This window comes from Leucoraja erinacea, unplaced genomic scaffold (assembly GCF_028641065.1).
Source record: "Leucoraja erinacea ecotype New England unplaced genomic scaffold, Leri_hhj_1 Leri_184S, whole genome shotgun sequence".
NCBI classification, from domain to species: Eukaryota; Metazoa; Chordata; class Chondrichthyes; order Rajiformes; family Rajidae; genus Leucoraja; species Leucoraja erinaceus.
In genome coordinates, this window is record NW_026576085.1 from 183975 (window position 1) to 207752 (window position 23778).

Sequence of the window (23778 nt, forward strand, 5' to 3'; positions counted from 1 at the left end):
ACTCAGTGTGCTCCTGCTGTAGCAAAGAAGCTGAGAGGGTTGATTGATTCTTTTGAGTTGGTTGATGCGTGGCGGGACCTCAACCCAGACTCCACTGCTTTTTCGCGGAGGTCTGAGGGCGGTGGTTCCCGCATTGATCGAATATATATCTCCCGAGCGTTTGTTTCCCGTGTCTCAGCGGCCTCAATGCAGCTGGTGCCATGCTCGGACCACTGTCTGGTGCGTGTGGATTTTAATCCAGCGCGCGTTCGGGCTGGGTCTGCGTACTGGCACTTTAATAACCGGCTGCTGGAGGATCGGTGTTTCCGGGAGTCATTCACTCGGTTTTGGGTGCGGTGGAGAGAGAGGCAGAGATGCTTCTCTTCCCTAAGGCAGTGGTGGGATGTGGGAAAAGCTCACATCCGTATTTTTTGTAAGGAATACACGTGGGGGTCGACCGGGCGGCGGGACTCAGCGGTTGAGAAGCTTGAGAGGGAGCTGATGGACGCAGAGTCTCGCCTGGGTCAGGCTGGAGGTGACTCTTGCGAATGGGGTGTGTTTCATGAGAAGAAGGAAGCCTTGAGGAACCTGCAACTTGAGCGGTCCCGAGGCGCTTACGTGAGGGCGCGGGTCCAGATGCTGCACGATCTGGATCGAGCATCGCCTTTCTTTTTCTCTCTGGAGAAAGGGCGGGGAGCCCGCAAGCAGCTCGTGGAGCTGCTCGCAGATGATGGCTCCTCTGTCACGGATCCAGAGAGGATTAGTGCCTTGGTCAGGTCCTTTTATGGTTCCCTGTTCTCCGCAGGTGGAGTCAGCGGGGAAGCTCAGCAGGACCTGTGGGAGAGTCTACCGGTTATAGATAGGGAGGTGGCCGATCTTCTTGATGGCCCTTTATCTTTGGAGGAGTTGACTTGTGCACTGCATCAGCTCAGGAGGGGTAAGTCCCCCGGGCTGGATGGGCTGACGGTAGAGTTTGTAAGAGCCTTCTGGGGTATCCTGGGGGGTGATTACATGTTGGTTCTGGGGGAGAGCCTGGCGACAGGGGAGATGCCCCTTTCGTGGCGTCGAGCAGTGGTTGTCCTGCTGCCCAAGAAGGGGGAACTCCGCCTGCTGAAAAACTGGCGCCCGGTCTCTCTCCTATGCACAGAGTATAAAGTATTTGCACGGGCGATGGCAAATCGCCTGGGCTCTGTGCTGTCTCAGCTGATTCACCATGACCAGTCTTACACAGTCCCTGGTCGGTCAATTCAGGATAACATCCACCTGGTTAGGGACCTGATTCATCTAGCACAGGGAACTGGTCAGTCAGCTGCGTTTCTGTCTCTTGATCAGGAGAAGGCTTTTGATAGGGTAGAGCATGAATACCTGTTCGGAACGTTGCAAGGTTTTGGATTTGGACCGCATTTTGTGGCCCGGGTCCGCCTCTTGTATGCTGCAGCGGAGTGCCTTGTGAAGGTTAATGGTGCGTTGTTGGTTCCCTTTCGTTTTGGGAGGGGGGTCCGTCAGGGGTGCCCCATGTCAGGTCAGTTGTACTCGGTCTGTGTGGAGCCATTCCTGTGTCTTCTTCGGAGGAGGTTGACAGGCCTGGCCCTACCGGGCCCAGGGGTGGAGTTGGTTCTTTCGGCCTATGCCGATGATGTACTACTTATGTTCACCGATCCTGGTGACCTGCGGAGGATGCGTGAGTGCCAGAAGATTTTCTCGGATGCATCTTCTGCCAGGATTAATTGGAGCAAGTGCTCTGGACTTTTAGTGGGTCAGTGGCTGGTGGACTCCCTGCCAGAGGAGATGGCAATGTTTGCGTGGTGCACCACGCACCTCCTCTATCTGGGGGTGTACCTGAGTCCCACTGAGGATGCTTGGCCGGCAAATTGGCAGGAGTTGGAGACGAAAGTGGTTGCCAGGCTGGGGCGCTGGTCAGGCCTGCTTGGAGTTCTTTCTTTTCAGGGGAGGGTGTTGGTCATAAACCAGCTGGTGGCCTCCATGTTATGGTACCGGCTGGCTACTCTTGTCCCACCTCCCATTTTTGTAAATGCTTTACAGATGAAGCTGGTGGACTTCTTTTGGGGAAATAGGAAGCACTGGGTTTCCGCAGCTGTCCTGAGTCTCCCGTTAGAGGAGGGCGGCCAGTCCTTGGTATGCGTGCGTACCCAGGTGGCGGCTCTCCGCCTCAGGACTCTGAGGAGGTATATGTATATAGAGAACCCCCCCAGATGGCACGTTTTGGCCACGTATTTTTTGCGACAGGGTCGTTGTCTAAGGGGGGTCTCGCGGCTCCCGGTGGCGGGCATCAGTCGACCTGCCCTAAGGGGCTTGCCTGTTTTCTACCGGGATGTGTTAAGAGTGAGGAATCTGGTTGTTTTCAGCCAGCGTGTTGCTCCACGAGGGGAGGGGGATGTTGCGGCTGCGGGAGTGGCCGGTCCTCAACAAATCATGGCGGGTGTCGAGGAGAGGCGTGCGCCCAGAGTGGTTTTAAATGAGCCCTTACCCGCTCCGTCAGATCTGCTCTTTGGGCCTCGGTTCCGGGATATATCTCGGGCACCGGTTCCACACAACCTGAGCCGCCTTTCGGAGATGATCAGCGTGCCGTTTCGTGACGCGAAGAGACGCTCACTGTATAGAATGTTCCTGCACATTCTGCACCTCCTTGCCTTCGTCTCCCGTCCCGACACACCATGGCGGACGGTGTTACCACCTGAAGGAGGGGAAGGTCCCCAGTGGGGGTCCCTCTACAAGGGAGGTGTCCCCCTATACGTGGGGGACTTGGGGTGGAGAGTGCTGCACAGAGCGGTGGCATGTAACAAACTTTTGAGTCGGTTCACGGACTCGTCCGCTGCCTGTATTTTTTGTGGCGAGGAAGAGACCGTGTTCCACATTTATATGGAGTGTGAGAGGCTACTGCCCCTGTATCAATATCTGAAGGGGTTGTTCCTAAAGTTCTGGTTACATTTTAGTCCTACGATTCTTGTGTTTGGCCACAAGGCAGGGTGTGGGGAGAGCCAAGTGGGAGGGTGGGACCTACCTGTCGGTCTACTCCTGGGCCTGGCCAAGATGGCCATACGCGGGTCCAGGCAGCAGGCGATGGATGGTCAGGCAAGAGTCGGCTGCTTGCCCCTCTGTCGGGCCTACGTCCGTGCACGTGTGTCCCTGGAGAGGGAACATGCGGTGCTCACGGGGACTTTGGAGGTATTCCGTGGGCGCTGGTCACCGCGTGGGGTTGAGAGTATTGTGAATAATGATTGTAATGTTGTACTATAATGACACGATATAATGTAAGTCCGTTATGTGTATGACTTGATCTGTTGTAGGATTTGATGTGTTGAATAAAGTCTTTGAAAAAAAAAAAAAAAAAAAAAAAGAAGAGAGAGAGAGAGAGAGAGAGAGAGAGAGAGAGAGAGATAAGAAGTTCTTCACTCATGATGGTGAGTTTTGAGTCTTAATGACGCCTCGTGAATTGTATTCAAAGGCACGCAGCGTCATTAATACTTCTTCTAAAACACAATTACACATTTACTGAGGAATGTGGATCGATGCATTGATGACGCATTGGGCAACGACTTGTTAACTACTGGCTGTTAACGTAAGTGCTACAGTCGTTAACACATCGTTTGTGTCTGACAGCCGTACAGCGCTGGTATTCCATATACAAAACCATGTATGTTTTGTAAAAAAAAAACCGTATGGTGAATTTGAGTTTCCATATGAAATACGGAAAATTAATGCGGGACCCCCTTGGGCGCGGGACCCAATTTGGAAAAATCGGTCCTATTGGCCTAGGGCCGGCCCTGTTGCCAGCGGGGGGGGGGGGGGGGGGGAGTTGGGAGAGCTAGAGGAGAGCTAGACAGAGAGAGAGAGGGGAGAGGGAGGGGGTGACAGGGGATGGAGAGAGAGGCGGGGGAGAGAATGAGGAGAGAAAGAGGGGCAGAGGGATGAGGGGAGGAAGAGGGAAGGGAGCGAGAGCGAGGGGGGTGAGATAGTGGGGGGAGAGAGAGAGGGGTGGAGAAGGTGGGGTAAGAAATACGGGGTGAGGAAGATGGGGAGAGGATGGAGAAAATGCGAGAGAGAGGAGGCGAAGAGAGAGAGAATGGGGAGGGGTGAAGGAGAGAGGGGAGGGAGGGGGAGAAGTGGGAGAGAGGATGGTCGGGTGACAAGAGGGGGAGGCAGAGGAGATGGGTAGGGAGGAGGGGGGGAGGAAGAAAAGCGGAAGAGTGCCCGTGGGGGGGGGGGGGGGGGGGTGTACACTTACCGGCGAGTCCGAGGAAGGCGAGAAGCAGAAGGGTCTTCATGTTGTGTGGGGTAGTGTGGGGTCGTGCTCTTCCAAGCCCGTGTATGGCGCTGGGTGAGGTCGGGGAGGGAAGGAGTGAGAGACGGGGAATGGGAGGAGGGAAAGAGGGAGGGAGGAGCGAGAGGGTTGGAGAGAGGGAGGGTGGAGTGGATAGGGAGGGGGTGGGGGGACGGGCGGGGTTTGCATATGTGTTATTAATTCGTTCTATATCTCTCGACATCGCCGTCTATATGTCTCGTTTCATTTTATCCCGATTCTCAGTCTGAAGGAGGGTTAGGGTTATGCTGCCTGACCCGCTGAGTTACCTCAGACACGGTACAAAATTCTGGAGGAACCCAGCGGGTCAGGCAGCATCATTGGAGAGAAGGAATGGGTGACATTTCGGGTCGAGACTGAGAGTCGGGGTAAAATGAAACGGACAAACAGACGATGATGTGGAGATATAGAAAAATAGTAAAATATATGCAAACAAAGTGTCCATGATATGGGAAACAGGTCAATGGTGGCTGTGATCTCGGCTACATGGTTTCACCAGCGTTTATCCTAACCTTCGATTTTTCCAGCATCTGCTGTTCTTTCTTAAACAAAGTATAATTTCGTGTTAGTTAGAGTCCATTCTTCATTGCGACCATTTTATTGATAGTTTCCCAGTTGTACAGAGAGTGAGAGGTGGAGACCTGGCGCGGCCGCCGGGATCACGGACCTACTTGATGCCATGAGTACCTACGATCAGCACCACGACCTGCCTCGAACTACATACGACCTCATGAATTAGGTCGTGAAAATGAGACAGGGGGGGGATATTCAGCGTGTCGGGGAGAGAGGGGGAGGGTGAGCAAATGAGATAGAGAGGTCACGGATTCCTAAACCCCGCGGCGCTGAGTGCATTTTACAATCAGAGAAACGGGCAATTTCACCACTTCTTTGAACTGCTGTCTGAACTTAGTCTGGGTGACGGCGTAAAGAGCCGTGTTTGTGCAGCAACTCAGGATCTGCAGCATGTAGCCTAGTTCGCCGATGGCAAATTCTGGATAGTCCCAGCTAGGAATTAACCCAGACAGTCTGAACCACACAACATATATCGCATGGACCGCCCACAACACGATGAAATTCCCCGAGATGACCAGCAGTAAAATGAGGGATTTCCTGCGGCTCTCCATCTCCGGGTCTCTGCCACTCTTCCCACTGCTGGGACCCCGGAGTCTCCTGCGGGCTCTGCTCGCCACTAACACGTATCTGATGGTCGAAGTGTTAAACACAACAATGAGGACAAATGGGATCACGGGGGTGATGAGATACTGGAGAAACTCCCCGATTCCCCAGATCAGAGAGAATCGAGCACCGGGTCTTGCCAAACAAAATCAGGGGGCATTAGATAGCAAGTAGCTACCGTTCAACATAAAATACCAGAACGTGTTCTTTAAACAGCTCAGTACGGTCACTGTCCCCAGAACCACAGCCGCCGTTCTCTCGGTGCAATAGTTTGTTTTCAGCTTCTGGCAACAAATGGCCACAAATCGATCAAAGGTGAAGGTGACGGTGAACCAGGCAGAACAGTCCGTGACGGCGTAAAGCAAGAAGGCGTGGATATTACACACTCGGACAGGAACCAGGAACAGAAATGCTTCATAGTAAGCAATTGGAATCTGCCTCAGTATCAGGTTGACAATAATGACCAGTAGATCGGCCGTTGCCATGGCGATCAGGTAGCGAGTGACACCTGTGGAGAGACCGCACTTTCCCCGGGACAGGACCACAATCGTCAGCGCGTTCACTGTGAGGAGGGAAGTAAACAGAGACATGACAGCGGACAAAGCAAACTCGGCAGATTCATCGAGGGGCAAATCAAATGCACAATCCTGTTCTGGATTGTAGAAAATTGTCTAACGAGGCTGTCTACTAGTAACTACCCAAGGAAATAAATTATGAATGGTAAAATAACTGCATGTGCTCGACGACTAAACAGATGAGAAGTTGCAGTTACGACGGTTCGGATAAAGAATCTGACGGGTTTCTGACCATTGCTCACTTCACCATGTGAGTTTAGCTCATTGGCTCACTGTGAATCTGGTTCAGTGTGGGCTGGAGAACAAACACTCGTCCTGCTCTTGACGCAGGGACGTTACGTTTGTGTGGATCAGTTAGCCCAGAGTTCTCCCTCTATTCATTGCCCAATGCGCCAGTGTCTGTCTGTTGGGGAAAGTTCTGGTTCCGACACGGAGCATAACGCAGACACGGTGATACTGGGCTAAACTAGGCCAGATTCCAGCAGGATCCGGTCCAGTTGCACCTGTGAGGATGAAGGAGCCAACGTAAAGCGTGTCAATATCTCAATATTGCCTTGACGCTGTAAAAACCCGTAAAACCTATAAACATCAAATAAAATCAATTTTGCACTTTGCCCTGGTCAGTTTCAACAGCTGGACATAGATCGTCGAGCGCACGGCAGCAGTGGTTCACAGCAGGAGAGTAAATTACAAGAATTGGAATGCCGTTAACGATTGTTTACCGCGTTAATAACATGAGCTGTGGACATTGTAGCAATGTAGAAATAACCGGCACAAATTGTAAGCAACGCGGTGATAAACAACGTGAAACCTCTGATCCACACAATCAGGCAGCAGCATCACATTACCTATTACTCTGTCGAAGATTGCTTAAAGGGACACGTCATGAATTGTTCGAGCTACAGACATTTATACCGGATCCCGTCACTGCCGCCTCTCACCTGTTGATGAACGGGAATTTGAACGGGGACTTACCTGGAGAAGCAACAAGGGCGATGACGGGATAAAAGACAGGCTGAATAGTTCTGAGTAGACGGTAGATCCGATTACTTAAGCTGTACCAAGAATTAATTCAGTTGGCATGAACTGTGGAAATTAATTCAGTTGGCATGAACACGCTGAAACAATGGGTCTACCAGGACAGTCAGAAGTAGCATGTACGGACTGGGCGGCAAATGCTGTGCCTCTTTTGAAGCAGGGCTGCAGGGAAAATGCGGGGATCTATAGTCCGGTAAGCTTAACATCTGTAGTTGGCAAATTGCTGGAGCGTATTCAGGGGGATACGATATGAATTAATGGATGAATGAATGAATGAATGTATGAATGATTCATTGAATGAATGAATGCATGAATGCATGATTGAATGAATGAACGAATGAATGAGCTCATTAACCATATAACAATTACAGCACGGCAACAGGCCATCTCGGCCCTACAAGCCCATGCCGAACAAATTGTTTTACCCTTAGTCCCACCTGCCTGCACTCATACCATAACCCTCCATTCCGTTCTCATCCATATGCCTATCCAATTTATTTTTAAATGATACCAATGAACCTGCCTCCACCACTTCCACTGGGAGCTCATTCCACACCGCCACCACTCTCTGCGTAAAGAAGTTCCCCCTCATATTACCCCTAAACTTCTGTCCCTTAATTCTGAAGTCATGTCCTCTTGTTTGAATCTTCCCTATTCTCAAAGGGAAAAGCTTGTCCACATCAACTCTGTCTATCCCTCTCATCATTTTAAAGACCTCTATCAGGTCCCCCCTTAACCTTCTGCGCTCCAGAGAATAAAGACCTAACTTATTCAACCTATCTCTGTAACTTAGTTGTTGAAACCCAGGCAACATTCTAGTAAATCTCCTCTGTACTCTCTCTATTTTGTTGACATCCTTCCTATAATTGGGCGACCAAAATTGTACACCATACTCCAGATTTGGTCTCACCAATGCCTTGTACAATTTTAACATTACATCCCAGCTTCTATACTCAATGCTCTGATTTATAAAGGCTAGCATACCAAAAGCTTTCTTTACCACCCTATCTATATGAGATTCCACCTTCAAGGAACTATGCACGGTTATACTCAGATCCCTCTGTTCAACTGTATTCTTCAATTCCCTACCATTTACCATGTACATCCTATTTTGATTTGTCCTGCCAAGGTGTAGCACCTCACATTTATCAGCATTAAACTCCATCTGCCATCTTTCAGCCCATTTTTTCCAAATGGCCTAAATCACTCTGTAGACTTTGGAAATCCTCTTCATTATCCACAACACCTCCTATCTTGGTATCATCTGCATACTTACTAATCCAATTTACCACACCTTCATCCAGATCATTGATGTACATGACAAACAACAAAGGACCCAACACAGATCCCTGAGGCACCCCACTAGTAACCTGCCCCCAACCCGATAAACAGCCATCCACCATTACCCTCTGGCTTCTCCCATTCAGCCACAGTTGAATCCATCTTGCTATTCCTGCATTTATACCCAACAGTTGAACCTTCTTAACCAACCTTCCATGAGGAACCTTGTCAAAGGCCTTACTAAAGTCCATATAGACAACATCCACTGCTTTACCCTCGTCAATTTCCCTAGTAACCTCTTCAAAAAATTCAAGAAGATTAGTCAAACATGACCTTCCAGGCACAAATCCATGTCGACTGTTCCTAATCAGACCCTGTTTATCTAGATGCTTATATATATTATCTCTAAGTATCTTTTCCATTAATTTGCCCACCACTGAAGTCAAACTAACAGGTCTATAATTGCTAGGTTTACTCTTAGAACCCTTTTAAAACAATGGAACAACATGCGCAGTACGCCAATCCTCGGGGACTATTCCCGTTTCTAATGACATTTGAAATATTTCTGTCATAGCCCCGGCTATTTCTACACTAACTTCCCTCAATGTCCTAGGGAATATCCTGTCAGGACCTGGGGACTTATCCACTTTTAAATTTTTCAAAAGTGTCAGTACTTCTTTTAATTTGAACCCCATAGTATCCATAGCTACTCTACTAGTTTCCCTTACCTCACATAATTCAATATCCTTCTCCTTGGTGAATACCGAAGAAAAAAAAAAGTTCAATATCTCCCCCATCTCTTTTGGCTCTGCAGATAGCTGTCCACTCTGTCTCTCCAATGGACCAATTTTATCCCTCCATATCCTTTTGCTATTAATATAGCTGTAGAAACCCTTTGGATTGACTTTCACCTTACTTGCCAAAGCAACCTCACATCTTCTTTTAGCTTTTCTAATTTCTTTCTTAAGATTCTTTTTACATTCCTTATACTGCTCAAGCACCTAATTTACTTCATGCTGCCTATAATTATTGTAGATCTCCCTCTTTTTCCGAACAAGATGTCCAATTTCCCTTGAAAACCAGGGCTCTTTCCAATTTTTACTGTTTCCTTTCAACCGAACAGGAACATAAAGATTCTGTACTCTTAAAATGTCCCCTTTAAATGTCCTCCATTTCTCTTCTACATCTTTCCCATAAAACAAAATGTCCCAGTTCACTCCTTTTAAATCATCTCGCATCGCATCAAAGTTAGCATTTCTCCAATCAAAAATCTCAACCCTAGGTCCAGTTCTGACCCTCTCCATAATTATATTGAACCTAATGGTATTGTGATCACTGGACCCGAAGTGCTCCCCAACGCATACCTCCGCCACCTGTCCAGTCTCATTTCCTAACAGGAGGTCCAGCACTGCCCCTCCTCTAGTAGGTACCTCTATGTATTGCTGCAAAAAACTATCCTGCACACATTTTACAAACTCCAACCCATCCAGCCCAATTACAGAATGTGTTTCCCAGTCAATGTGTGGAAAGTTGAAATCTCCCACAATCACTACCTTGTGCTTACTACTAATCTCTGCTATCTCCTTACATATTTGCTCTTCCAATTCTCGTTCCCCGTTTGGCGGTCTATAATACACCCCTATAAGTGTTGCTACACCTTTCCCACATCGCAATTCCACCCAAATAGCCTCCCTAGATGAGCCCTCCAATCTATCCTGCCAAAGCACTGCTGTAATATCTTCCCTGACTAGGAATGCAACACCTCCACCTCTGGCGGAGTACAAATTACAATGAATCAGTCAGCATGGTTTTATGCGTGGGAAGTCGTGTCTCACAAATCTGATTGATTTTTTTTGAAGACGTGTGCAAACAGGTTGATGAAGGCAGAGTTGTGGATGTTGTGTACATGGACCTTAGTAAAGCGTTCGACAAGGTGCCGCATAGTAGGCTGCTCTGGAAGGTTAGATCTTGTGGGATCAAATTAGAGATAGCAGAATGGATAGCACATTGGCTGCATGGAAGGAAGCGGTGGGTGATTGTGGAAGATTGCTTCTCAGAATGGAGGCCTGTGACTAGTGGCGTGCCTCAGGGTTCGGTGCTCGGCCCGTTGCTGTTTGCCATCTACATGAATGATTTGGATGAGAACATACATGGCACCATTAGCAGGTTTACTGATGATACAAATGTTAATGGTTGTGCCCATAGTGAAGATGGCAGTGAGCGATTGCAGCAGGATCTGCATCAATTGCGTCGATTGGCCAGGTGGGCAGAGGAACGGTTGATGGAATTTATCGATATGTTCCAAAACTTACCTTCAGCGGCGCTGTAATTCTGTCACTGACCGTGTGCGCGATTTGGGCGCGCGTTTGAGGTAGGGGGGGGGGTGGAGGGGGGGGGGGGTTAAAACGTTTTTTTTCCCGACCTGGTCCTGAATTATATTTGTTGGAGTGTAAGACTTTGCTAAAGAACAGTTCCCACGGCCGTTCTGTGTGTTTTAAAAACAATATTCACCCGACAAGTTAATCGCTGGGGTCATTTTAAAAGCAACTTCTGAAGCCGTCAATGCCGACAACTGGGACGGATTTTATGCAGGACCAGGTAAAAGCAAGTAGATTGTTTTATTATATGTAAAAGTGTTGCTTAAGATTATTTAATTCACATTTTACGTTGCGCGAAACGGTGGATTCCACCCCCCCCCCCCGTCGAAGAACCGGCAGTGTATTTGCTGCAGATATGGGGCTATAATTTCACCGCATCTGAACGTTCTAAATGGTCCTGTTCCAGTAAAACCCACTCGCAAGCTGATTTAAATGGCCATTAATTTACAGGTATTAAACATTAATGTCCTTCAATTTGGCCTATAAACCCATGACAATGGGATTTAAAAACTATGTTATATTGTGAATTGTTGTGTGGATGCTTTTCGGACACTTAGGCTATTTAAAAAATGTTAATCTATTTTTAAGAAATGGATAAATGTTTAGATCTAGTAATTGAAATTTGTAATTAGCTACAATTAGGTAACTAACTAATTATATGCTTTAATTTCAAGTAATCTAAGTAAGATTGTTTCATATTTGTTTCAGAATGCTTCAATCTATAATAACTGAAAATTTCTTTCAGTTCTCTTAAATTTTAAGACGGTTATCAGGCTTTAAATGTTCTCGATCACAGCTTTTATGTTGTCAATGAAAAAGCAATAAGGAACAAGATGCCAATTTTCGAATATGAAAATGGCCATAACATTTTTAACCCTGAAGATATGAAAGTGAATTAGGTGTCAAATTAAACTTATTTTTATGCTTTATCTGATGGGATAAATTGAAGACTTGATTTTTTTAAATCTCAAAATTGTGTTACATTGCTAGAATTTAAAACAGAGAAATGGCGATGCCTTTTGGGACGTTGAACAAGGGCAGGACCTAAACAATAAATGGAAGGCCTGTTGGTAGTGTTGTAGAGCAGAGGGATCTAGGAGTACAGGCGCATAGGTCGATGAAGGTCGAGTCGCAGCTAGATAAGGTGGTCAAAATGGCTTTGGGCACTTTGGTCTTCTTCAGGCAGGGTATTGCCTTTTTTAAATGGGAGGTCATGTTGCAGTTGTATAAAACGTTGGTGAGACCGCATTTAGAATATTGTGCTCAGTTCTGGGCACCATGTTATAAGAAATATATTGTCAAGCTTGAAATGGTCAGAAATAATTTCCGAGGATGTTGCCAAGTCTAGAGAGAGTGAGCTCTCGAGGTTGGGCAGGCTGGGTCTATTCCATGCAGCGTAGGAGGATTAGGGAATATCTTATAGAAGTATACAAAATCACAAATCTGATTGTAGCAAACTTTTACCCAGAGTAGGGGAATCGAGGACTAGGGGGTATAGGTTCAAGGTGAAGAGGGGAATATTTAATAGGAATTAGAATTGTAACGTCTTCACATAGGTGGGTGTATGGAGCAAGCTGCCAGTGGAGGTAGTTGAAGTTGGGCCTATCCCATCATTTAAGAAACAGTTGGACAGGTAGATGGATAGGACAGGTTTTGAGGGTAATGGACCAAACGCGGGGAAGTGGGACAAAGGTAGCTGGGGCATTGTTTGCCGGTGTGGGCATGTTGGGCCGAAGGGACTGGTTCCACACTATATTACTCTATGACACTGTGACTCTAATTGGAACTACACTAACGAAAGGACTAGCAATGCAGTGTTAAGTGGAAATGTTACTTGAACCATTTGGAATTGCAATGTTTGTAGTTGGCTCTCACAAGGGGGACGCAAATGCAATGTGTTTCGTTTCGTGTGTCTTCCGGAGCAGCCATTAGAATAATACGTGAAGATGAACGTGGCATAGTTTGGTTCAAATATTGCCCATCTCACTGCCGAACACGGCCAACAACCCGACCACTTGCGAAGGGAATATTAAGGTGGCGGGTGGTCACGGGTTAGTAATTAACCTGAAGGCCGAAAAATATACCAATGTTCCACCATTACCGTTACTTTCCGGGGATGGGCAATTTAAAATGCACACATTTCCCGTGAAATGAACGGGGAGAAGGCCATGCACTGTGGGGAGGTAACGAATCCAAGGAAGGTAAATTCCTACTTTAATCGGCAGAAGTTTGGTCCATTGGGAGAAGTTTATTTTCTTGCATTTCCACGTCTGACATGTCTGGCAGGAGTAGATTAAAGGCAACTTGACGAAAGTTCAGGATCGACATGTCCCGGTAAGGAGGAGGGATAAGGATGAGAAATGGCGATTGGGGACCAAAGAGATTGTCTGTGGGGTCAATGCATATAGAGAAGCGCATGGAACGTTTAATAAGATGTGCGCAGCGGTAGAGTTTCAGCCTTGCAGCGCCACAGATCCGGATTCGATCCCGTCTACGCATGCTGTCTGTACGGAGTTTGCACGTCCTCCCGTGACCATGTGTTTTTTTTCCGAGATCTTCGTTTTTTCCCCACACTCCGAGGACGCACATGTTTATAGGCTAATTGACTTGGTATAAATGCAAATATTGTCCCTAGAGCGTGTAGGATAGTGTTAATGTGCGGGGATCGTTTGACTGTGTGGACTCGGTGGGCCGAAGGGCCTGTTTCCACGCTGTATCTATGAACTAGAGGAAGGATGAAAGCAGACAAGGCCTTTAAGGAATATAATGCAACGTGGAAAAAAAAACTCAAAGGGTTAATTAGCAGGACCATAGGGACCCCTGTTTTGGCGAGTCAGATTGAAGAAAGGTCCAAGGGTTTGTATACCTACTTTAAAAAGAAGAAAGAAACGCAGATAAAAGTAGGCGCTCTCTAGGATAAAGGAGGGAATTTGTGATTGGAGTTCGGAGGTGTAGGCGAGGTACGAAACAAATACTCTGCATTTGTGTTGACTACTGAGAAGGTCACGGTGGACAGTGAGATGTAGGTGGTGAATACAATTCTGCAAAAGGTAGACACAAAATGCTGGAATAACTCAACGGGTGAGGCAGCATCTGCGGAGATAAGGAATGGGCGACGTTTTGGGTCGAGACCCTTCTTCAGACGGTCTACCTTCGACTTTAACCAGCATCTGCAGTTATTTCTTTCTAATCTGCCAACGCAGTTTAATTTTAAGAAGGAGGAGTTTGGGGACTCGTGAAGTGGATAAAATCCGCTGGCATCTATTACGGGTTATTGGGTGATGAAGGAAAGGAGGTTGCACGGACATTGAGGGTGATCATTCTCGAGCCACTGGTGAGGTCCTAGATGAATGGGAACAAGCTAATGCTGTTCCACTGTTTTAGTAAGGGTGCAGAGATAATTTAGCGAATGATAGGCGGGTGAGCATCGTGTCACCAGTAGGGAAGCTATTGTAGAGGATAATTTAGGAAATGATTTACTCACATTTGGATGTTAATGAGGGACGGTCGGCGTGGCTTTGAACGCGGCACGTCGTGATTTACTAATTTGATCGAGTTTTTTTGAGGAGATAGCACATGTAATCGTTTGGGATAGGATGTTGAATGTCTGCGAGGATTTTTGTAAGGCATTTGATCAAGTCCCCCGTGGTAGGGGAATCCGAGAATAAGATGCACAGGATCTATAGTGTTTTAGTCGTGTGGATTTAAAACTGGTTAATTGATGAAAAGGTGCAGAGGTTTGAGGTTTGCAGATGCAGAGGTTTGCGGTTGGAGAACGATGTTCAGGCGGGAGATCTGTGACCAGTGGAGTTACAGCTAGATCAGTGCTGGGACCTATGTTAATAGTAGATTACTAAATAGTTGTGGTCGCGGACTGTGAGGAGGGATTCAAAGTATGGAACAGATTGTAAACCGAGAACAGAAATCAATGGAGAAATGGCGGATGGAGTTCCATCTGGGCCAATGTGAGGTGTTGCAATTTGTGAGGTCGCATGTCAGGATAACACCAACAGTTCGAATCACAGCGTCACAGCGTGGAAACGGCCCTTCGGCTAAACGTTCCCGCGCCGAACGACAAGCCCCACCTACACCAATTATATCTGCTTGACTTTTCCCCCTTGACCTCTAAATCTATCCTATCGATCTTCCCATGCAACTGTTTTATTAACGTTGTGATGCTCCCTGCCGCAACCATCCCCCTCCGGCAGCTCGTTCCATAAACCTACCACCCTTTTTGCCCCCTCCCCCGCCCCCACACACACACATAGCACCTTGAAATGGCAGGATCCTCAACAGCATTGATATATAGGTCTCGATTTTTTTCCTTTGGAATGGCATTGGTAAAGAGATACCTGATTGAAGTATGAAAAATTAGGAGAGACATGGATAGATACGGTATATAAAAACGAACCATTTCTCTCCAATGAACACTTTGTTTTGCCAGATTTGAATCCATAGATAGGTCTAGCAAGGGCATCGACATCCTTAAATCTGTTATACCTGCTGTCTCCGACAGAATTGTCATCACTGTTGAAGTTGTCAGGAAAACATTTCAGCGTACAAATACAAGGAAAGCTGCTGGGACGGATTGTGCAGCGCTTTCTTCTTGAGGAACTTTGCAACACAGCTGGTTCCAGTGTGGCAACACATCTTCCAGGCCGCTGTAAACACACACGCTGTCCCGCTGTTATGGAAAACTGCGCATATAAAATCTTTGCCCAGAATACATGTCCCAGCAAATATAAGGATTTCAGACCCATATCCCTTACATCGGTGATTATGGAATCTCTCGAAATAATTTTGCTCTGACATTTTATCAGTACCACCAAAAATAAACCCGACCCATAGCATTTCGTCTATAAGCAGGGCTGTGGCTCGGAAGATGCTGTTGCCTCCTTAGTTCATATTATCTCTAAACACTTAGACAACCCCAACACCTCTTTCTAGAATGTTCGTCAGCTTTTGAACACAATTCAATCAGACCGTTTGATGTCAAAAATGGTCCAGCAGGAACTAAATCCCTATCTGATTCATTAGTACGCTCCCTTTCTCCTAACATAGTACAGATAGTAAAGGTGAATAAACCCCTTCCATCTGCCATCACAACCAACGTCGGGGCCCCCCAGGGTTGTGTGAGTTCAGCGATGCTATTTACCTTTTATACTGATGATTATTGTACAGAAACACCGAATCAATATATTCTAAAGTACTCAGATGATACAGTTCAATTATCTATTTTAAGCAACTCAGACAACCCCGGGCTGCACCAACTCGACGTGAACAAATTGGTCTGAAGTGGACTGAAAATAATGCCCTTGAGATTCACATAAAGGAGACAGAAGAGATTGCATTTGGCTCACCATCTGACTCTCATAAACTTTCACTTGTTACCAATAACGAAAAAAATCAAGCTTGTGTCTTAATTTAAATACTTGGGGGTAACGATAGACTATCAGTTATCATGGAATGACCACATTGATAAGATTTGCAATAAGCCAAAACAAAGAGTCTGGTTTCTCCGCCGACTAAGATCATTCGGAGCAAGTAAACAATCCTTTTAGTATTTTATTATTGCCGCGATAATGAGTGTTTGCAGTATTGTAACACTACTTGGTACAAGAGTCTGTCTGCTACTTCTAAATCAAAACTGCTCCAACAAATAAAAAATTGCTCAAAGATTGTAGGTCAACCACTACAAAAATTGTATCTATCATCCTACTTTAAAATACTTAGGATGACCATTAACATTTCCTCTGACACCAACCATCTGCTGAATAGTGAGTACAATTTGTTTCCATCTAACCGGAGATATACGGTTCCAAAGTATAATAAAGTTATAATGAGGGCTCTTTTGCACCAGTCGATCCTTGAACTAAACACGGCGCTTAATCCCAGATCAAACGTTGACGGGCAATAAATGTGGTCTTCTGTTATTGTAATGTCTTGTCCAATGTGGATGTTTGGGGATCCTGTCTTGATATCCTGATACGTGTCTTCATTCGCCCCTCTTGTCTTTTTGGTGATGCTGTAAATGGAGCTTCTGTGGTGCAAAACAAATTTCAGACTCGCTCTGACAAGAAAGTATTATCGTATCGTATCGTATCGAATATGTTTTTCCCAGGATGGAACTATGACATTCTAGAGAGCATATCGTGAACGTTTAACGGGTAAGTATTTAAAGGAGGTAAAAGGGACACGTGAGGGACAATGGTGGAGGCACAAAGGAGTGGAAGAGGATTTTGCATAAGCACGTTCATGTTCAGAAAATGTAAGGATATGGTCCACATGCAGACGGATAAGAATAGGTCATCTTGATTTCATGGTCGGCACGCACATCGCTGGCCGAACGTCGTGTTTCTGCGCTCTATTGTTATATGCTACAAGTACGCATCTGTTATATTTTTTGTTGTAGAGTTTCCATACCGTCCAAACATCAATTAACCGTTTGTTTAACGCTCGCAAATCATTAGGTCTCGGATTTATATCCTGCCTTTAGAATTCTGTTCTCATCTTCCAGAATGGAATTTAGTCTTGTCATGTTTGGGTTGATCAAATTAAATAATTATGTCTCTGCAAAATCAGGTTCCGGTATTAAAATAAATGAATTCGCCCCGGAAAGCTAGAAGCATTATCGATGCGCTGTAATTAAATAACTTTTCGTATTACTGTTTGAAAGTTTAACGAAGAGGCAATCCGGTTTGCATTTTATCTACTTGCTGCCCATTAAATTTAAAAATAGATTTCACTCCATTCTTCAGCTCCTCTGAATGTCCTCTGTATCAGTGCATAGATATACAGAGAAAGGGCAACGTGAAGCCATATTGCTACACTAGGTATAATTGTCCGCCTGCCAGTTCACACAATGTACAACATAAGGTATCCACAGTAAAATAACATTGGCTGAAAGAGCGAACAACCAAATCATGGATCTTCTCCGGTTCTCCACCTCTGGATCTTTCTGATTCTCACTGCTGTTCCGGAGTCCCTGGCGGACTCTGTTTGCCGCTATGACGTGTCTTACGGTTAAAGCATTGAATAGCAGAATTACACAGATTGGTAATAACGGAGTCGTGATACAGTCCAATAACTCGTAGGCTCTCCACCCTGAGGTTGCACGGCAGTCGAGGTCACGACCCATGACCCGCACTTTTGCCACGCAACGCCGTCTGGAGTACACGCGGTGAACGTCAGGTAAGCACATACTATGGCTACCAGCACAGCCGGCCCTTCTTCTGTCTCAGCATCCGGACAGATACAAAGTGCTCGAGTAACTCAACGGGTCAGGCAGCATTTCTGGAGAGAAGGAATGGGTGATGTTTCAGGGCGACACCCTTCTTCAGACTGAGGGTCAAGGGAGAGGGAAACGAAAGATATAGACGGTGGTGTACGTGCCATCTTGGGTATGGGTGTGTTTGTTCGTGTGTATGTCTGTTTGTTTGTGCATAATCACATCTTCTCGAAAAAACGACGCGCGAACGGTAAAATCTTAACATGTTCCGGTAGAGATTTTTCGAAATCAGAAAAAGTGCCTTATCTGAAAATGTCATGCTTTATTTCTGAAAATGTTCAAAAATCGGACAAAACGTTGAAATGAAAACGACTGGCTTTCGCTGAAGACGGCAACCCCCCACCTTCCTCGAGCGAGCAAGTCGGCCCTGGATTGAAGCCGTCGAACTCGCAGTCCTTTGGTTGACGTGCGTTCCGCGCTCTTCCCCGCTGCTACTCGCCCCTCCCCGCTCCTCCCCGCTATTCCCCTGCTTTTCCCCGCTCCCCCGATCTCCGGCTCCACGCCGCTCCCCGCCGCTCCTCCCAGATGCATCGCTCCACTCTCCCCCCTCTCTACACCCAGCTCGCTTCTGCTCCTCGCCCCCGCACCCCTCCCACCCGTCCCGCTCAGCGTCTCTTCCCTCCCTCCTCCTCGCCCCCTCATCCTCTCTCGCTCCTCTCCCCCCACTCCCCTGTATTCCTCCCTCCTCTCTATCCAGCGGCCTCTCTCCACTCTCCCCCCTCTCCCTCTTTGTCCCTTCTACCCCAATTCTCCCCTCACCGAACTCGACCTGTCTCTGCCCTCTCGCGTTCTGCCCTCTCTCTCTACACCGCACTCCCTCTCCCTCTCTAGACGCGCCTCTGAGTTGGGGGATATGCCTGAGTAGATAGGGCGGGGATGGGGTAAAAGGAGCGAATGAATATATTCATATAATATTCAGGGGATGGTTTGTGGGAGTGTGGCTGGGGGGTGGTTAATGTGTATGTGACGCTGCAGGCCACCCCCCCCCACACGCCCCGCCCGTTGTTTGCGTTGAGGGGACGGGACCCAACGGGTCTCAGTTCGACATTGTAAGAAAAGTGGATGAACTTAGAGCCTGGATTGACACCTGGAAGTATGATGTTGTGGCGATCAGTGAAACATGGTTGCAGGAGGGCTGTGATTGGAAACTAAATATTCCAGGATTTCGTTGCTTCAGGTGTGATGGAATTGGAGGGGCAAGAGGTGGAGGTGTTGCATTGCTTATCAGGGAAGATATTACAGCAGTGCTTTGGCAGGATAGATTAGAGGGCTCGTCTAGGGAGGCTATTTGGGTGGAACTGAGAAATGGGAAAGGGGTAGCAACACTTATAGGGGTGTATTATAGACCGCCAAATGGGGAGCGAGAATTGGAAGAGCAAATATGTAAGGAGATTGCAGATATTAGTAGTAAGCACAAGGTAGTGATTGTGGGAGATTTCAATTTTCCACACATAGACTGGGAAACACATTCTGTAAATGGGTTGGATGGGTTGGAGATTGTAAAATGTGTGCAGGATAGTTTTTTGCAACAATACATAGAAGTACCTACCAGAGAAGGGGCGGTACTGGACCTCCTGTTAGGAAATGAGATGGGTCAGGTGGCAGAGGTATGCGTTGGGGAACAGTTCGGGTCCAGTGATCACAATACCATTAGTTTCAATATAATTATGGAGAGGGACAAAACTGGACCTAGGGTTGAGATTTTTGATTGGAGAAAGGCCATTGTTATATGGTTATATGGACTAGTACCTCCTAAACATCTCGGATATGTATTTGTTTGTGTACTTGTGTGTAATCTCATCTTCGCAAAGAAACGACGCGGTAACGGTAAAATCCTTACACATTCCCGTGGAGTCCAAAATCTACTCTCTGAAATTTCAGGTTTTATTTAACCATATAACCGTATAACCGTATAACAATTACAGCACGGAAACGGGCCATCTCGACCTTTCTAGTCCGTGCCGAACACATAATCTCCCCTAGTCCCATATACCTGCGCTCAGACCATAACGTTCCATTCCCTTCCCACCCATATAACTATCCAATTTATTTTTAAATGATAAAAACGAACCTGCCTCCACCACCTTCACTGGAAGCTCATTCCACACAGCTACCACTCTCTGAGTAAAGAAGTTCCCCCTCATGTTACCTCTAAACTTCAGTCCCTTAATTCTCAAGTCATGTCCCCTTGTTTGAATCTTCCCTACTCTCAGTGGGAAAAGCTTTTCCACGTCAACTCTGTCTATCCCTCTCATCATTTAAAAAAACCTCTATCAAATCCCCCCTTAACCTTCTGCGCTCCAAAGAATAAAGCCCTAACTTGTTCAACCTTTCTCTGTAACTTAGTTGCTGAAACCCAGGCAACATTCTAGTAAATCTCCTCTGTACTCTCTCTATTTTGTTGACATCCTTCCTATAATTAGGCGACCAAAATTGTACACCATACTCTAGAATTGGCATCACCAATGCCTTGTACAATTTTAACATTACATCCCAACTTCTATACTCAATGCTCTGATTTATAAAGGCCAGCAGACCAAAAGCTTTCTTTACCACCCTATCTACATGAGATTCCACTTCACTTTCAGGGAACTGTGCACAGTTATTCCCAGATCCCTCTGTTCACCTACATTCTTCAATTCCCTACCATTTACCATGTACGTCCTATTTTGATTTGTCCTGCCAAGATGTAGCACCTCACACTTATCAGCATTAAACTCCATCTGCCATCTTTCAGCCCACTCTTCCAACTGGCATAAATCTCTCTGTAGACTTTGAAACTCTACTCCATTACCCGCAACCCCACCTATCTTAGTATCATCTGCATACTTACTCATCCAATTTACCGCACCATCATCCAGAACATTGATGTACATGACAAACAACAGTGGGCCCAACACAGATCCCTGTGGCACCCCACTCGTCACTGGCCTCCAACCTGACAAACAACCATCCACCATTACTCTCTGGCATCTCCCATTCAGCCACTGTTGAATCCACCTTGCTACTCCACCATTAATACCCAACCATTGAACCTTCTTAACCAACCTTCCATGAGGAACCTTGTCAAAGGCCTTACTGAAGTCCATATACACAACATCCACTGCTTTACCCTCATCAATTTCCCGAGTAACATCTTCAAAAAAATCAAGAAGATTAGTCAAACATGTTGGCTGTTCCTAATCAGACCCTGTTTATCCAGATGATTATATATATTATCTCGAAGTATTCTTTCCTTTAATTTGCCCACCACTGACGTCAAACTAACAGGTCTATAATTGCTAGGTTTACTCTTAGAACCCTTTTTAAACAATGGAACAACATGCGCAGTACGCCAATCCTCCGGCACTATTCCCGTTTCTAATGACATTTGAAATATTTCTGCCATAGCCCCTGCTATTTCTACACTAACTTCTCTCAATGTACTAGGGAATATCGTGTCCGGACCTGGAGACTTATCCACTTTTATATTTCTCAAAAGTGTCAGTACTTCCTCTTCTTTGATCCTCGTAGTTTCCATAGCTACTCTACTTGTTTCCCTTACCTCACATAATTCAATATCCTTCTCCTTGGTGAATACCGAAGAAAAGAAACTGTTCAATATCTCCCCCATCTCTTTTGGCTCTGCAGATAGTTGTCCACTCTGACTCTCTAATGGACCAATTTTATCCCTCGTTATCCTTTTGCTATTAATATAGCGGTAGAAACCCTTCGGATTTACTTTTACCTTTCTTGCCAAAGCTACCTCATATCTTCTTTTAGCTTTTCTAATTTATTTCTTAAGATTCCTTTTACATTCCTTATACTCCTCAAGCACCTCATTTACTTCCTGCTGCCTATAATTATTGTAGATCTCCCTCTTTTTCCGAACCAAGTGTCCAATTTGCCTTGAAAACCATGGCTCTTTACAATTTTTACGATTTCCTTTCAACCGAACAGGGACATAAAGATTCTGTACTCTTAAAATTTCACCTTTAAATGTACTGCATTTCTCTTCCACATCTTTCCCATAAAACAAACTGTCCCAATTTACTCCTTTTAAATCCTTTCGCATCTCCTCAAAGTTAGCCTTTCTCCAATCAAAAATATCAACCCTAGGTCCAGTTTTGTCCCTCTCCATAATTATATTGAAACTAATGGTATTGTGATCACTGGACCCGAACTGTTCCCCAACGCATACCTCTGCCACCTGACCCATCTCATTTCCTAACAGGAGGTCCAGTACCGCCGCTTCTCTAGTAGGTACTTCTATGTACCTACTAGACTTTCTCGACTTATTACTGAAAATGTTTGAACACACTTTGAATTTAAAATAGTTTTATTTTTAAATAATTCCTCACAGCTTCCAACACACTTTGATAAAAAGTTGCAAGATAGTAACACTGGCAGCAACACGCTGAACTTTTCAGTGCTATGGGGTCAGTCATGTGATTTTTCTCGGGTTTTTACCGAAAATGTTCAAAAATCTGTTAAACCATTGAATATAAAACGACTGTGTTTTGCTGACCCCCCCCCCCCCCCCCCCCCCTTATTCAAAAGGCGCCGAAATACCGAGCTAGTCCTTCGGTCGCCGCTGCCGGGTCCCACTTTGTCTAGTATATGTTACTAAAACTCTGTTCTTGACCGCTTTTGGCGATCTGTACTGCGATTTCCGAGAGAACGCCGCATTCTACGGCCGTCATTTTTGGCCACCTCGCTCAGAGCCCCCCTCCGCCACATTTGTGCCGAGGATATTTCCCGTCGATGAAATATGACAGAGATATTAATGTTTTTACAACATTCCCCATTCTCTCTGCTGCCCCCGCTGGCAGCAGGGGGATGAGGTGACTATAAAACCTGGAAGTATACTGCTTTAATCACTTTCTTCCGGATAACGAAGTGAAAGAGTCACGGCTCTCTGAGCTGCAGCTCTACTACAAGGTGAGTCCCCTCCATATGCTTTTTCAGCCAATTAATATGTATGTTGTTTACCATTCATAGAAACATAGAAATTAGGGGCAGGAGTAGGCCATTCGGCCCTTCGAGCCTGCACCGCCATTCAATATGATCATGGCTGATCATCCAACTCAGTATTCCGTACCTGCCTTCTCTCCATACCCCCTGATCCCCTTAGCCAGAAGGGCCACATCTAACTCCCTCTTAAATATAGCCAATGAACTGGCCTCATCTACCCTCTGTGGCAGAGAGTTCCAGAGATTCACCACTCTCTGTGTGAAAAAAGTTATTCTCATCTCGGTTTTAAAGGATTTCCCCCTTATCCTTAAGCTGTGACCCCTTGTCCTGGACTTCCCCAACATCGGGAAAAATCTTCCTGCTTCTAGCCTGTCCAACCCCTTAAGAATTTTGTAAGTTTCTATAAGATTCTATAAGATTCTATAACACTGAACCTCGTGTTGTCACATCTCGATCGGAAAAACACCTATGCCAGGATCCTCTTCATAGACTTCAGCTCCGCTTTCAACACAATCATCCCGCAGCAGCTGGTGGAGAAGTTGGAGCTGTTGGGGGTTGATGCTGGCACATGTAGCTGGGTCCTGAACTTCCTGTCGCAGCGGCAGCAGACAGTCAGGGTGGGCAGTAGGACATCAAAAACGATAGCCGTGAGCACTGGCTCACCCCAAGGCTGTGTCCTAAGCCCCCTTCTGTTTAGTCTGCTGACACACGACTGTACTGCCAGACTCAATAACAACTTCATCAGCAAGTTCGCTGATGACACAACAGTAGTGGGTCTCATCAGTGACA